Raw genomic sequence first — 15,473 nt, 5'->3', positions numbered from 1 at the left:
TGCTGGCCACCAGAGGTGGCCTGGTGAACCCGCGCACCTGTGTGGGGGCTGGAGGGCTGCACCAGGCAGAGTTGGAAAGAGGTCCCACAGGACTGTGGTTCTATCCACCTCCAAACTTCTGGAGAGTTCCATGGCAGTGCTAGTTTCAGGAGGAACTTGAAATCTACTTTGTACCAAAGACATTTATTCATCTTTACATGCTGGAATAGACCAAAAAAGGTCAGAGGGGCTTTGGCGGTGCGGGCTCGCCCTCGTGTGGCCGCTGTGGCTATTGCAGCTCAAGGCTCAGAGCTGATGGTTTCGTTTGTCCAGAGGAACACAAGTGCTTGCCTACTGGAATTAAGTCCCAGGACACAGGACCCACTGTGCTCCCCTGCCTGTCTCATACCTGTTGTCCTGTGTGTCTCTCACTGCCCTCAGCCTCGATATCTCCTTGGGGTCCACACTTAGCTTCCGGTTTCAGGAAGTCCTCTTGCTCCGTTCTACCCGGGTGCCCATGTGGGCTCCATCTACGCTCAGTCCTGGCCCTTCCCCAGGCTCAGCCCTTCCCGCAGGCCTTCAGGCAGCCCGCTCCCTCTCCACACCGCCTGGTTGCGCCCCTCAGACCGGGGGACGCTGCACTGTTTGTCATGTGGATGGAAATGTTTTCTAATTTCCCGTGATTTCATCTTAGACCGCGAACTACTTAGCTGTGCCTCGTAGAATCGCCACACCTCTGGGGGTTTCCTAGTATCCTATTCGTATTGCATTCTGCTGTGTTCAGAGACTACCCTTGGCAAGACTCTGATACTCCTGAGACTTGTGTGATGTCCCAGTATCTCATCTTTTTTTTTTCCTTTTCCAGCATTTTATTGTAGTAAAATACACATAGCATATAATTTACCATCCAGTCTATCTCTGCGAGCAGATCATGTGCAATGGAGAAGAACGTGTGTTCCACAGGTGTTGCATGAAGTGTCCTGTAAGTATCAATGAGAAGAAAGTGGTTGAGAGTGGTGTTCAGATCATCCATGTCTTTACTGATTTTTTTGTAAATTTTTTCCATCAATTGCAGAAGGGTGTATACCAAAAGCTCTTGGCTATAATTGTAAAGTTGTTTATATTTTCCAGCTCTGACAACCTTTGCTTTATGTACGTAAGGCTCTGTTTTGCATATGTAATTGCAGAAGCTTCCTGATGAATTGTCACCTGAATGACTAATGGCAACAGTGTGGGACCATCTCAGCCTCTTGTGATTAACCTTTGCTCCTGGAGTGTCTTTTGCTGCTTTTTGCTCACTGCGTCTTTGTCTTTATATTCAAAGCATCTCTCTTGTAGCCAGTAGATAACAGGGTCTTGTTTTTTTTTTCCCACCATGACAATCTCTGGCTTCTAAAAGTGTGTAGACCATTAACGTTTAATGTAAGCATCACATAGTTGGGCATAGGCCTTCCATTTTATTATTTATCTTCTCTTGTTCCCTCCATTTCTGTTCCTCTGACACCTCCTCCTTTTTCTCCCTTCCTCCAGATAATTTGATTTTTTTAGTGTGTCTGTATGTGTTTCAGTGGTTGCTCTATGGGTTAAGATCACACATCTAATTATTCCACTTCAATTAAAATATAGAAAGCTCACTGAAACATGGGACCCTCTGCCACCTCCCCACCAGCTGGGAACTGCTGTTACCATGTGGTGTCCCTGCACCTGGAGAAGCCCAGGGGCTGTGCTATTGTTTCTCCTCTCAATCTTCATAAGCATTTTAAAGAACTTAAGAGGAGCAAGTAGGAATTCATATCATCCAAGTGATTTATCATTGCCTCTCCTGCATGCAGACCCCCATGGTACCGCTCTTCTTCAGTGTGAAGAACTTCATGTCACTTTCTTCTTGAGGAATTCCGTTGGTGCTGTTGCCTTAATTTCCCTTCCTCCAAGATCATCTTGATTTATTCTTTCCTAAAGAATATTTTTTTCTTAGCATAGAATTCTTCATTTGCAGTTCCTTGCTTTCAGCATTTTAAATACGTTGTTTCACTGCCTTTGGTTTCCAGTGTGACATCTGTGATAATTCAAATTTTTGTTCCTTTGTATGTAACATTTTTCTCCAGCAGCTTTAAGGAATTGTTTTTTTTTTTATCTTTGGGCTTTCACAATTTGATTATGATGTTCCCAGAAGTTTTCTTGAGGATACACTTCACTAAATTTGGCTGGTTTTCAGCCATTATTCCTTCAAATACTTTTTCTGTACCAATCTTTATTTCTGATCTTCTAGAACTTCAGTGATTTGTATTTTAGACCTCCTGACATTTCCCTGCAGTTCACAGAAGTTCTGTCTTTTGTTTTCAATACTGTTCTTCTCTGTTCCTTAGATTGTATTATCTTTATTGATCTTCCTTTGGGTCTGCTGACCTTTTACTCTGTCTTCTCCATTTTATTGAGCCCATCCAGTGAATTTTCAAATTCATTCCATTTATTTTCCAGATTTAAATTTTCATTTTTCTTCTTTTAAAATTTTTATGTCAACTTCTACCATCCTGTTTATCTCAAATTCATTTACCATTACTTCATGGAGCATAGTGATTATAGCTGCTATAAAGTCCTGGTTTGATACTGCCAACATCTGGGGGTAGCATTTTTTATTTTTTCAGTTAAAAGTCAATCATGTTTACTTAATTCTTTGTATATTAAGCTTTTATATCATCATGTATCTATTATATTACTTTGACTCTGAGTTCCATTATAATCTTCTGGAGACTATTGATGTTTTTAGCAGGTCATCTGTTAGATCCAAGCCCCTGGTTTAGGCTTATTTTCTGATGTGTAGAGTTTTTGACCTCATTCTCAAAAGCTCCATTCTCAAAACTTTCCCTATGCTCCTTGGATTTGTTCTGCCAAGTCACTGCCGAGGGGTGACATTAAGACTGTTCAAGTTCAAGAGCAAAATTCTTTGGCATGTCCAAAGTGGTACTGTCATTCCAGGCAGTTATGATGTTAAACAATTGTAGTTTTAGACAAATGGCTGAGGGTAGAGCTATCCCCCAGTCGACAAGCTCTGAGGGAGATCAAACAAAGCAAGCCCTATGAATGCCTCTTTGCCAAAGAGCTGCTTGAAAACTGTCTTGGTTGCTTCCAAGCTTGGCAATGATGTATGTGGGCTTCTGTGTGCGTCTTTAGGGTAAGCCCTGCTAGCTACTCTCTATCCTCCTGTGCTGACAGCTCTCTATTCTGCTGTGATTAAATACAAAACCTCTAGGTAAAACACAAAAAGTAACTAACTACTTGTGCACTCTGAAAAGTAAACAAAAGCAGGTGAAGTGTAAGGAGGATCAAGTAGTTGGAGACACTGATGAAATTAAGTAATCTTCCCATTTTTTTAACAAGACTTCCAAGATGATAAAATTGGAAAAGAATACTCACTTCAGCAAATTGTGCTGGGACAGCCAGATGTCCATCTCTAGAACAATGAAGTTGGACCCATTCCTCACACTGCACACACAGACCAACGAAATGAAAGTAAGGTCAGAATGCCAGTGTGCAAAGCATGGAACTCTTAGGAGAAAGTGTAGCCGTGAATCTCTATGACTTTGGGTTAGACGATGGGCTTCTTAGTGTGACACCAAAAACATGAGTGACAAAAAGAAAAATGGGTAAACTGGACTTCACCAAAATTAAAACTCTGTTCATCAGAAAACATCACCAGGAGAGTAGAGAGAACCAACACGATGCGGGAAATACTGGAAATCATAGATCTGGAGATGGCTTTGTATCTGAAATATGTGAACAACCCTAACAACTCAAAAATAAAAAGACAAAGAACCCTATTTTTCTTAAGTGGGCAAAGGATTTGAAGAGTCACTTGCCTAAAGAAGATACAGAAATGATGCAAGAGCATATGAAGAGGCCCAATCAGCACAGGGGATGTGGATCAGACCGTGGCGGAGTGCATCTCACAGCCTCAGCGGCTAACATGGAAAGAGACGATAGCAAGTGTGGGCGAGGAGTGGGTAAATCGAAGCCCTCAGACACTGCTGATGGGATTGTGAGGTGGTGCAGCGGGGTGGAGACGTCTTAGCAGTTCTTCAGCATTGCACATATGGCGTTACCGCAAGGCCTGCAACTCTGCTTGTAGGAATACATCCAGGGAAATGGAACAGACATCCACAAGAAAACTTGTCCATGACAGCATTATTCCTGAGTGCCACAAAATGGAAACAGCCCCCATATCCACTGGAAGATGTATATCCAGACAATGGAACATCAGTCAGCAATCAAAACGGATACAATACTGATACACTGTGCAACTTGGATGGATTTTGGAAGCATTATGTAAAGTGAAGGAAACCCATGACCAGAGACCACTCACCACAATTCCAAATTATGTGAAGTGTTCAGAATAAGCACACAGACATAGGACACAGATGGGTGACTTCCAGGGGGTGGGGGAGGGGAATCGGGAGTGATGAAAATGTCCCAGCCTTAGATAGTGGTGCCAGTTGTTCAACCTTGAATATGCTAAAAATCCTTAAAGAATTTTAAAAAGCTTCTGAATTGTGCAAGGAAAGAGAGGAGACTCACGGTGTGTGAGCATTCTTTCAGGAAAGCATCCATTCACCACGCGAGACAGGGTCTTCCACCTATCAGCCTGGCAAAGCCTCGAAGATTGACGAAGCTCATCGCTGACAGGCGTATCTGTGGGCAGGACCCGTGTGCTGAAAGTGGTTGTGTGAATTGGCACCACCTCCAGTGGGGGCAGTTTTGTGGTTTCTGTTATATTTAATCAGTATATGACTTTGACCTATAATTCCCAAATCCGGGAAATGCTCCACTAGTAAAATTCACACATGTGCACTGAAGATTTGAAGTTCTATGTGTATTAATATGAGTGATCTATGAGATCAACCACTGGGCCTGCGAAATTTGAATGAGGTCTGTGGCTACCAGTGTTGTACGAGGTTCATTTCCCGATTTATGGATAGTAGGGTATGCTGGGTGAAGGATTTATGGGAACTCCTGACTTTTTTTTAAGTCAAATATGATTACAAAATGAAACATTAAAAGTTACTTAATAGCTTTGGAATACATTGTGTGCTGTGGGAACACGGGTAGGCCACTAGAAACGGGCACCGAACTCGGGAGAGTGTCACCAGGGAGAGGAGCCGTCAGCAGAGCTGTCAGCACGGAATCTGCCAGCAGCAGGCCCGCTGACCTCAGCCTCGCTCAACACGTTTCCTTTGTCTATCACCTGATTCTTGGAAGTTTTCATACATGTCGCTTTTATCATAAATGACTCAGAGGAAGGGACACGGGATAGGAGACCACAGGCCTGAGGTGCTTTGTGGGCCAAGTCTCCCTGCCCTGCCCAGGGCTGCGGCTGCCAGCTTGGCCAATCCTCTCATCTACCCCTGGGGGTGTCCAGAGAGAAACGCGCCCCTGCTCGAGCACCAGGCCGCCCCGTCGCTGGGGTGGAAGAGAGGGACCCTAGGAACCGGGAGAGGTAGACCCCGCAGCCACCAGGCCCTTCGTTCCCTGACAAGGGCGGTAGTTTGGCAGAGACGCCACCTGCCTGCTCGGGAGCAGCCGGGTCCTCTCCCTGGCGCTGTACACCAGTGTGAAGGTGGCTGTCTGTGCTGGTGTCTCATGGCATCCCCTGCAAACAGGCTAGCCCCCAGCCACCAAGCCGTACCCTTCCAGAGGTTTCCTGTCCTCTGCGTGCCTGTGGAGACTGCTGTTTTCTTCCCGCTTCAGTCTTTCTGCAACATCAGCAAAAATCCTCAACATTTCCATTACCTAATCAGCATGGGTGTGGGTGCTTGGGCCCAAAGACAGCCAGTGAGGGGTTGGGGACCCAGGGACCTCAAAGATACAGACTCCTTTTGTGCTTCTGCAGTCCTAAAGGAAAGCATGTGCTTGCCTCCTGCCCACTTCTAATAACTGCATCAGTCCCAGGGAATGGGAGCTGATGGTGGGCCATGCAGTATACAGTGACGGTGGCCTCCTGGTTCTTTTTTTTTTTTTTTTTTTTTTTTTTTTTTTTTTTTATTGTAAACAAATGGGATACATGTTGTTTCTCTGTTTGTACATGGCGTAAAGGCATACCATTTGTGTAATCATAAATTTACATAGAGCAATGTTGTTTGATTCATTCTGTTATTTTTTTCCCTTCCCCCCACCCCTCCCACCCCTCTTTACCCTCTATACAGTAGTTCCTTCCTCTATACTTGCCCCCCTCCCTAACCCTAACTCTAACCCTTCCCTCCCCCCCATTATGTGTCAACCTCCACTTATTAGCGATATCATTCGTCCTTTGGCTTTTTGAGATTGGCTTATCTCACTTAGCATGATATTCTCCAATTTCATCCATTTGCCTGCAAATGTCATAATTTTATCATTCTTTATGGCTGAGTAATATTCCATAGTATATATATACCACAGTTTCTTTATCCACTCATCAATTGAAGGGCATCTAGGTTGGTTCCACAGTCTGGCTATTGTGAATTGAGCAGCTATGAACATTGATGTGGCTGTATTTCTGTAGTATGCAGATTTTAAGTCCTTTGGGTATAGGCCAAGGAGTGGGATAGCTGGGTCAAATGGTGGTTCCATTCCAAGTTTTCTAAGGAATCTCCACACTGCTTTCCATAGCGGCTGCACTAATTTGCAGCCCCACCAGCAGTGTATGAGTGTACCTTTCTCCCCACATCCTCGCCAACACCTGTTGTTGCTCGTATTCTTGATAATCGCCATTCTAATTGGGGTGAGATGGAACCTTAGGGTGGTTTTGATTTGCATTTCTCTTATTACTAGAGATGTTGAACATTTTTCCATATGTTTGTTGATTGCTTGTAGATCTTCTTCTGTGAAGTGTCTATTCATTTCCTTAGCCCATTTGTTGACTGGACTGTTTGAATTCTTGGAGTAGAGTTTTTTGAGTTCTTTATAGATTCTGGAGATTAGTGCTCTATCTGAAGTATGATTGGCAAAGATATTCTCCCACTCTGTAGGCTCTTTCTTCGCATTGCTGATAGTTTCCTTTGCTGAGAGAAAGCTTTTTAGTTTGAATCTATCCCAGTGGTTCATTCTAGCTTTTATTTCTTGTGCTATGGGAGTCCTGTTAAGGAAGTCTGGTCCTAGACCAACAAGATGAAGATTTGGACCTACTTTTTCTTCTATAATCTGCAGGGTCTCTGGTCTGATTCCGAGGTCCTTAATCCATTTTGAGTTTAGTTTCGTGCATGGTGAGAGATATGGGTTTAGTTTCATTCTGTTGCATATGGATTTCCAATTCTCCCAGCACCATTTGTTGAAGAGGCTATCTTTTCTCCATTGCATATTTTTGGCCCCTTTGTCTAGTATGAGAAAATTGTATTTATTTGGGTTTGTGTCCGTGTCCTCTATTCTGTACCATTGATCTACCTTTCTATTTTGGTACCAATACCATGCCGTTTTTGTTACTATTGCTTTGTAGTAGAGTTGAAGATCTGGTATTGCAATACCCCCTGTTTCACTCTTCCTGCTAAGGATTGCTTTAGCTATTCTGGGTTTCTTATTCTTCCAGATGAATTTCATAATTGCCTGCTCTATTTCTGTAAGGTACGTCATTGGGATTTTAATTGGAATTGCATTGAATTTGTATAGCACTTTAGGTAGTATGGCCATTTTGACAATATTAATTCTTCCTATCCAAGAACATGGAAGATCTTTCCATCTTCTAAGGTGTTCTTTAATTTCTTTCTTTAGTGTTGTATAGTTCTCATTGTAGAGGTCTTTCACCTCTTTTGTGAGATTGATTCCCAAGTATTTTATTTTTTTCGAGGCTATTGTGAATGGGGTAGTTTTCCTAATTTCTCTTTCTGAAGATTCATCACTTATGTATAAAAATGCGTTGGATTTATGGGCATTGATCTTGTAACCTGCTACTTTACTGAAATCACTTATGAGTTCTAAGAGTTTTCTGGTGGAATTTCCAGGTTCCTCTAAATATATAATCATGTCATCAGCGAACAGGGATAGTTTGAGTTCTTCTTTTCCAATTCGTATCCCTTTAATTTCTTTGGTTTGTCTAATTGCTCTGGCCAGAGTCTCAAGAACGATGTTGAATAGAAGTGGTGAAAGAGGGCATCCCTGCCTTGTTCCAGTTTTTAGGGGGAATGCTTTCAGCTTTTCACCATTTAGAATGATATTAGCCATGGGCTTAGCATAAATGGCCTTTACAATATTAAGGAATGTTCCCACTATCCCTATTTGTTCTAGTGTTTTGAGCATGAAGGGGTGCTGTATTTTATCAAATGCTTTTTCTGCGTCTATTGAAATAATCATGTGATTCTTGACTTTAAGTCTATTAATATGGTGAATTACGTTTATTGATTTCCTGATGTTGAACCAACCTTGCATCCCTGGGATGAAACCCACTTGATCATGGTGCACTATCTTTTTAATATGTTTTTGTATGCGATTTGCTAAAATTTTGTTGAGAATTTTTGCGTCGATGTTCATTAAGGATATTGGTCTGAAATTTTCTTTCCTTGATGAGTCTCTGTCTGGTTTAGGTATCAGTGTGATATTGGCTTCATAGAATGAGTTTGGGAGGGTTCCCTCCTCTTCTATTTTATGGAATACTTTGAGAAGTATTGGAATGAGCTCTTCCTTAAAGGTTTTGTAGAACTCGGCTGAGAACCCATCTGGTCCCGGACTTTTCTTTGTTGGTAGGCTTTTGATGACTTCTTCTATTTCAGTACTTGAAATTGGTCTATTTAAATTGTTTATGTTCTCCTCATTCAGTTTAGGCAATTCATATGTCTCTAGAAACCTGTTGATGTCTTCGAAATTTTCTATTTTGTTGGAGTATAGATTTTCAAAATAGCTTCTAATTATGTTTTGTATTTCCATCCTGTCTGTAGTGATATTTCCTTGTTCATTCCGAATTTTAGTGATTTGGGTTTTCTCTCGTCTTCTCTTTGTTAGTGTGGCTAAAGGTTTATCAATTTTGTTTATTTTTTCGAAGAACCAACTATTTATTTTGTCAATTTTTTGTATTGTTTCTTTTGTTTCAATTTCATTGATTTCAGCTCTGAGTTTAACAATTTCCTGTCTTCTACTACTTTTGGTGCTGTTCTGTTCTTCTTTTTCTAAGGCTTTGAGCTGTAGTGTTAGGTTGTTTATTTGTTGAGTTTTACTTCTTTTATTAAATGCGCTCCATGAAATAAATTTCCCTCTAAGTACTGCTTTCATAGTGTCCCAGAGGTTTTGATATGATGTTTCTTTGTTCTCATTTACCTCTAAGAATTTTTTAATTTCCTTCTTAATATCTTCTGTTATCCATTCATCATATAATAGCATATTGTTTAACCTCCAGATGTTGGAATAGTTTCTGTGTTTTACTCTTTCATTTATTTCTAACTTCAATCCATTATGATCTGATAGAATACATGCTAGTGTCTCTATCTTCTTGTATTTGCTAACATTAGCTTTGTGGCATAATATATGGTCTATTTTAGAGAAGGATCCATGTGCTGCTGAGAAGAAAGTGTATTCACTCTTGGTTGGATGGAATATTCTATAAATGTCCGTTAAGTCTAAATTATTGATTGTGTTGTTGAGATCTATGGTTTCTTTGCTCAATTTTTGTCTGGAAGATCTGTCCAGTGGTGAGAGAGGCGTGTTAAAATCACCTAGTATTATTGTGTTGTGGTCTATTTGGTTTCTGAAATTGAGAAGGATTTGTTTGACATACATAGATGAGCCACTGTTTGGGGCATAGATGTTTATGATTGTTATATCTTGCTGATTTATGCTTCCCTTAAGCAGTATGAAATAACCTTCTTTATCCCTTCTGACTAACTTTGGCTTGAAGTCCACATTATCGGAAATGAGGATGGATACTCCAGCTTTTTTGCTGAGTCCATGTGCATGGTATGTTTTTCCCCATCCTTTCACCTTTAATCTATGGGTATCTTTTTCTATGAGGTGAGTCTCTTGCAGGCAACATATTGTTGGATCTTTCTTTTTAATCCAGTCTGCCAGTCTATGTCTTTTGATTGATGAATTCAGGCCATTAACGTTCAGGGTTATTATAGAGAAATGATTTGGTTTCCCGGTCATTTGGTTCATTTTTAAAATTTTGTTTATTTATTTGTTTGACACAACTTGTTTCCTCCTTTATTTGACAATTCCTTTAGGATAATTCCTCCCTTTGCTGATTTGCTTCTTTGTTTTTCATCTCTTCCTCATGGAATATTTTGTTGAGAATGTTCTGTAATGCTGGCTTTCTTTTTGTAAATTCTTTTAGCTTTTGTTTATCATGGAAGGATTTTATTTCATCGTCAAATTTGAAGGTAAGTTTTGCTGGGTATAAGATTCTTGGTTGGCATCCATTTTCTTTCAGGGCTTGAAAAATGTTGTTCCAGGACCTTCTAGCTTTTAGGGTCTGGATTGAAAAATCTGCTGATATGCGTATTGGTTTCCCCCTGAATGTAATTTGGTTCCTTTCTCTCACAGCCTTTAAAATTCTGTCTTTATTTTGTATGTTAGGTATTTTCATTATAATGTGCCTTGGTGTGGGTCTGTTGTAATTTTGTGTATTTGGAGTCCTGTAAGCCTCTTGAACTTGATTTTCCATTTCATTCTTCAGATTTGGGAAATTTTCTGATATTATTTCATTGAATAGGTTGTTCATTCCTTTGGCTTGTTTCTCTAGGCCTTCCTCAATCCCAATAATTCTTAAATTTGGCCTTTTCATGATATCCCATAGTTCTTGTAGATTCTGTTCATGATTTCTTACCATCTTCTCTGTTTGTTCAGCTTTGTTTTCAAGGTTAAATATTTTGTCTTCAATGTCTGAGGTTCTGTCTTCCAGGTGTTCTATCCTATTGGATATGCTTTCTATGGAGTTCTTAATTTGGTTTATTGTTTCCTTCATGTCAAGGATTTCTGTTTGGTTTTTTTTCAATATCTCTAACTCTTTATTGAAATGATCTTTTGCTTCCTGTATTTGCTCTTTTAACTGTCGATTGGTGCGATCAATCAATGCTTGCATTTGCTCTTTCATCTCATCATTCAATGCTTGCATTTGCTCTTTCATCTCCTCATTTGCTTCTCTGATCATTTTAATTATGTACATTCTGAACTCCTTTTCTGTCATTTCTTCTGCCATGCTGTCATTGGGTTTTATTGATGTAACATCTAGATTTGTTTGCAGCATTTTCTTTCCTTGTTTTCTCATGTTGTTCAGATATCAGTGGACCGCTGAGATATTGCAGATTTCCTCTGTTGATTTACAATGACCCTGAAGATTTCTATATATATCCCCTCTTAGCCTTCAGTAGGCTGAAGTCTTGGAGGAGGTTGATAATGCGGTGCTCCACAAGGAAGCTGCCTCTCTAGGAGTGGTGGCCTTCAGGTGGGGTATATTCCCTGCTAGTGGGCAGAGGTGCCTCCACTTGTTGACCAATGGTCATCCAAAGGGGACCTAGGCTGTGGGCTGAGGCAAGGCCTGTTTGGGCCTGAGCCTCTGGTTTTACTGTCCTTGTGGGAAACCTCACCCAGCAGGGAAGACTCACCCGGTGGGGAGGTCTCGCTGGTCAGTTTCCTCCTAGAGGTTCCCCTCAATTTACAGCTACTGCCTGGGCTGTGCTGCCTTCCTCTGCAAAGTTTCCAGGGGCCCGGCCCTACCTCCTGGGCCTGGGAGCCTCACCCTTCGCAGATGAATCTCCTTAGGCTGCCCCTCCTCAGAGAATTTGCCCATAGGCCTGGAACCTTCGCTCCGCCCTAAGCCTGTCTCTGTGCGGCTCTTCCACCCAGAAGCCTCCTAGATCCTGGGACCCTGTTCTGCACCTAATCGCCTGGCTGCGTGGCCCCTCCTCTGAGCAGCCACCTGTGGCCCCGAACAATCGCTCTGAGTCCCAGAGACCCGCCACAGGCCTCTTCCTCCAGACAGCTGCCCAGTATGCCGGTGCGGTCACTAGGAGTCCAAGAAACTCACTTCGTGCCTCCTCCTCCCACCAACCACCCGTAGCCCGGGGCAATCAATCACTCCGAGTCGAAGTGACCCTGCCCGTTCCTCCTCCTTCTCCAGATAACCCCCCGGGTGTTCAGGCGCAGTCCCTCTGAGTGGCTCTGAATCCACGTGACCCGCTGCACGGGTCCTCTGGGCCACCGCCCGGAGCTCTGGTGTGGTCCTTCAAGACCAAGCGTCCCACCACGCTTCTCCTCCAGGCAGCCCCCCTGTGTTCAGGAGCTGTCACTTTAAGACCAAATAACTCACCACTCGCCTTCTCCTCTGAGCAGCCGCCTGGAGCGCTAATGCAGTCACTGCGAGTCCAAAGGACCCGCCGCGCTCCTTCTCCTCCTTCTCCTACTCCTCCGGGCAGGCCCCGGGGTTCAGAAGTGGTCAGGGTCCAAACAGCTCGCCACGCAGCCCCTTCTCTGGCAACCGCCTGTAGTTCCCGTATAGTCGCCCGAATCCAAGCGGCTGCTCCTCTTCCTCCTCGTCCTCAGGGCAGGCCCCGGGGTTCAGAAGCGTCGTTCTGATTCCAAACAGCTCGCCGCGCGGCTTCTCCTCTGGCAACCGCCTGCAGCTCTGGCGCAGTCTCTCCGAATCCAAGTGGCCACGCTCCTCTCCTCCTCCTCAGGGCAGGCCCCGGTGTCCTGAGTCCACACAGTTCTCCCCGCCTCTCCTCCCCCGGGCAGCCGCCGGAGCCCCAGTGGCTGCTCCGAGTCCCAGCGCTGTGCCGACCGGCCTCCTCTATGGCGCTCCAGTGGGGGGAGGGGCGTCTCGCCGGCAGTTCTACTTCACAAAGTTTCCTGCGTTCCGGGACCCCCGTCCCATCCGGGATGCCCCCCCAGGGGGTGAGAGTCACCCGGCTACTTTGAGTTGGTCCCAAGCGTCTCAATATCTCCTCTCTTGAATCCTGAGTTCTGGAGCAACACGTAATGCAGCCACCCTCTAGGCCGCCATCTTGAAAACGGCCTCCTGGTTCTTGATGCTGATGTTGAACATCTATGAGAGACGGTGAGACAGCGAGATTCATGGGACAGCAGATCTGCGAAGAAAGAGAACTAAGGGCAGGAAGGTGATGCTCTCTAGCAGGTCCTGCTGATGGGCTCCCACAGGCCAGTCCTGGTCTTCCTGAGCGGCATCTCGCTCTCAGCAGAGGGCCCTCTCTGCTCTGAAGCACTCCCTGCCCTCGTCTCTCTGGTCATCAGCTGGACAGTCTTTTCTTCCCATCGGTCTTCCTATCAGTAGCTCCTTCCCTTTTCTTGTCTGTAAATAATGGCTTCTCCTGTCTGCCTGCTAAGCCCTCTTCTCCTCATAGCCTGAGGACTTGCCTAGGAGACTCTCTGTTCTTTGCCTTTGTGACCAAGGTTCCAACAATTTCCAGATGCACTATGCAGCCGGCCCTCTGTAAGTGGTCACTACACCTGTGCATTTGAAAGCTGCCTGGCGGTACCAAGCTAACAGGGCCAGATGCCTCCTGCCCTCACCCTGCTGCTCCCTCCTCCAGAGGAATCTATCTGCTCGCTCACGGTGGCCTGGGTGTCATTCACCAGCCCTTTCCTGCTCCTCTCCATTGACTCCCGCTCCTGAGCAGCTCCAGGCCCAGGCCCCGCCCAGGGAGGAGCACCTCCACCTGTGTTGCAGCCACGGGGCTAGGGACAGGCCTGCCACAGGAAGTACAGAAAGACCCCAGGGGGGCTGCTGAGGCTTCAAGTGAGCGGGCGGGCGGGGGAGCAAGAGGGGGTCCAGGGCAGGTTGGCCTTGAAAAGCAAGGTGCTGGGTTGTCGCTGAGCACAAGGCCCCTCCCTGTCTTTCCCCAGGCCGGGGAGGCAGGTTGCCACTGTTTTTCCAGTTACTGGGCCAAGGTCCAGCTCCTCCCTGGGGTAGGACTGCCAGCAGATGACAGCAGCGTGAAAATCAGCACCTTCCCGACCGCCAGTCAAGTGAGGCTTCTCGGGGCTCCACCGCTGACCCCAACTCTAAGAGGAACGCCGCGGAGCAGACAACTGAGAAAAGAACTGTGCGGGCAGACTCTCACGAAGCAGAGCGGCCCTCCCAGAAGCCAGCAGTCCTGCCCGCTGATCCTGCAGGAAGAGGGCGTGGGAGGCCCGGGCAAGCTCCACCCAGCTCCAAGGGACGCCGTGGAGCACTGAGGCAGAGCAGAGGAGCTGAGTCAGGGCTAGGAACGCGGGGTACGTGACACACGCCGAGGCCTAGGCCAGCGCCAGCGGCAGGCACAGGCAAGGCCTTGCACAAGGGCCCTTTGTGAGCTGGAGGGCTGTCATCAGGGAGGGCTGAGCCAGGTTGCACCCCAGAGGGTGGACGCAAGTCCCCGTGTGGCCAGACCCTCAGCACTTACTTGAACTTAGTGCTTTCTGAAGAGAACGCTAGACTTACAGAGGTGGGAGATTAGACCTTAGTTATTCATTATCAATTAATATTAATTATGCACTATTAGTGAGCAAATACTATCTCTGAAATGATCTCCTCATTGGCCAACTAGGGATAGGAAGCAAATGTGTGTGTGTGTGTGCGAATATTACAGTGAGTGAGTGCCTGAGTCTGACTATTCATACAAATATGAATATTAACATGTGTGAATATGTAGCTGTATATTGTTTGTATAAATATAAGTGCTTACATAAACATATCTACTAATATGCATGTGTTTAGTGTACAAATCCTTGTGCATAGGTATGTGTCGTATGCATACATGTATGAATATGCAAATCCATATATTCATATATGAATGTGTATAAGCACGTATGTGTGTATATGTATTTTATGTTATATGTTGATATGCAGATGTGGTATGTGTACATTTAGGAACATGTATATTGTGAGTATGTATTGTGTCTATGGATATGTACTTATATGGGCATGTGTATATGTGTGTGTGTACCTGTATGAATATGTGCACGTGACTACATATATGAAATGGAAGCATGTGCATCTTGTGTGTGTGTGCGTGAACATGCATGTGTGTGTATATAAATGAATATGGATGCATACATACAAAGACACTATCACATAGACACTTCCTTGTCCCCTGCTCCAGGCGGGCCACACCTCCCCCATCACCCATTCACTGCAGGTAGGCCAGGCTGTCCCAGAGCCCCCACCCCTACCTGAAGGACAGTGCCCTGAGAAGCCCATGCCATTCTGTGGTGGGCACAGCAGGCTTCGTAGGAAAGAACAGGTACCCCTGGGCCAGGTGGCTGATCTTCACCTACCTGCCTCCCCCAAAGCATGCTCATAACAGGTGCCCTCGCCTGCACACCCGGCCTTTGTCACCCAGGGGTCATCGCCGCATCTCTACTCTGTTCCGTGCCCTCTCCTGTCTGCCACTCTCCTGAGCCCCTCACTGAATATCGCAAGCTCCCTTCAGGTTGAAAGGTTTGCAGCTGCGTAGACGTGTGGGTAACACGGCCACCAGCACGTTTCCACAAATGCCATCGCCACCGCGGGTGCATGTCCACAAAGCTCCACTGCCCGCACGTCTCCA

Source organism: Sciurus vulgaris (assembly GCF_902686455.1).
Source record: "Sciurus vulgaris genome assembly, chromosome: 7".
In the NCBI taxonomy this organism is placed as follows: domain Eukaryota; kingdom Metazoa; phylum Chordata; class Mammalia; order Rodentia; family Sciuridae; genus Sciurus; species Sciurus vulgaris.
This window is presented reverse-complemented; position numbering follows the sequence as displayed.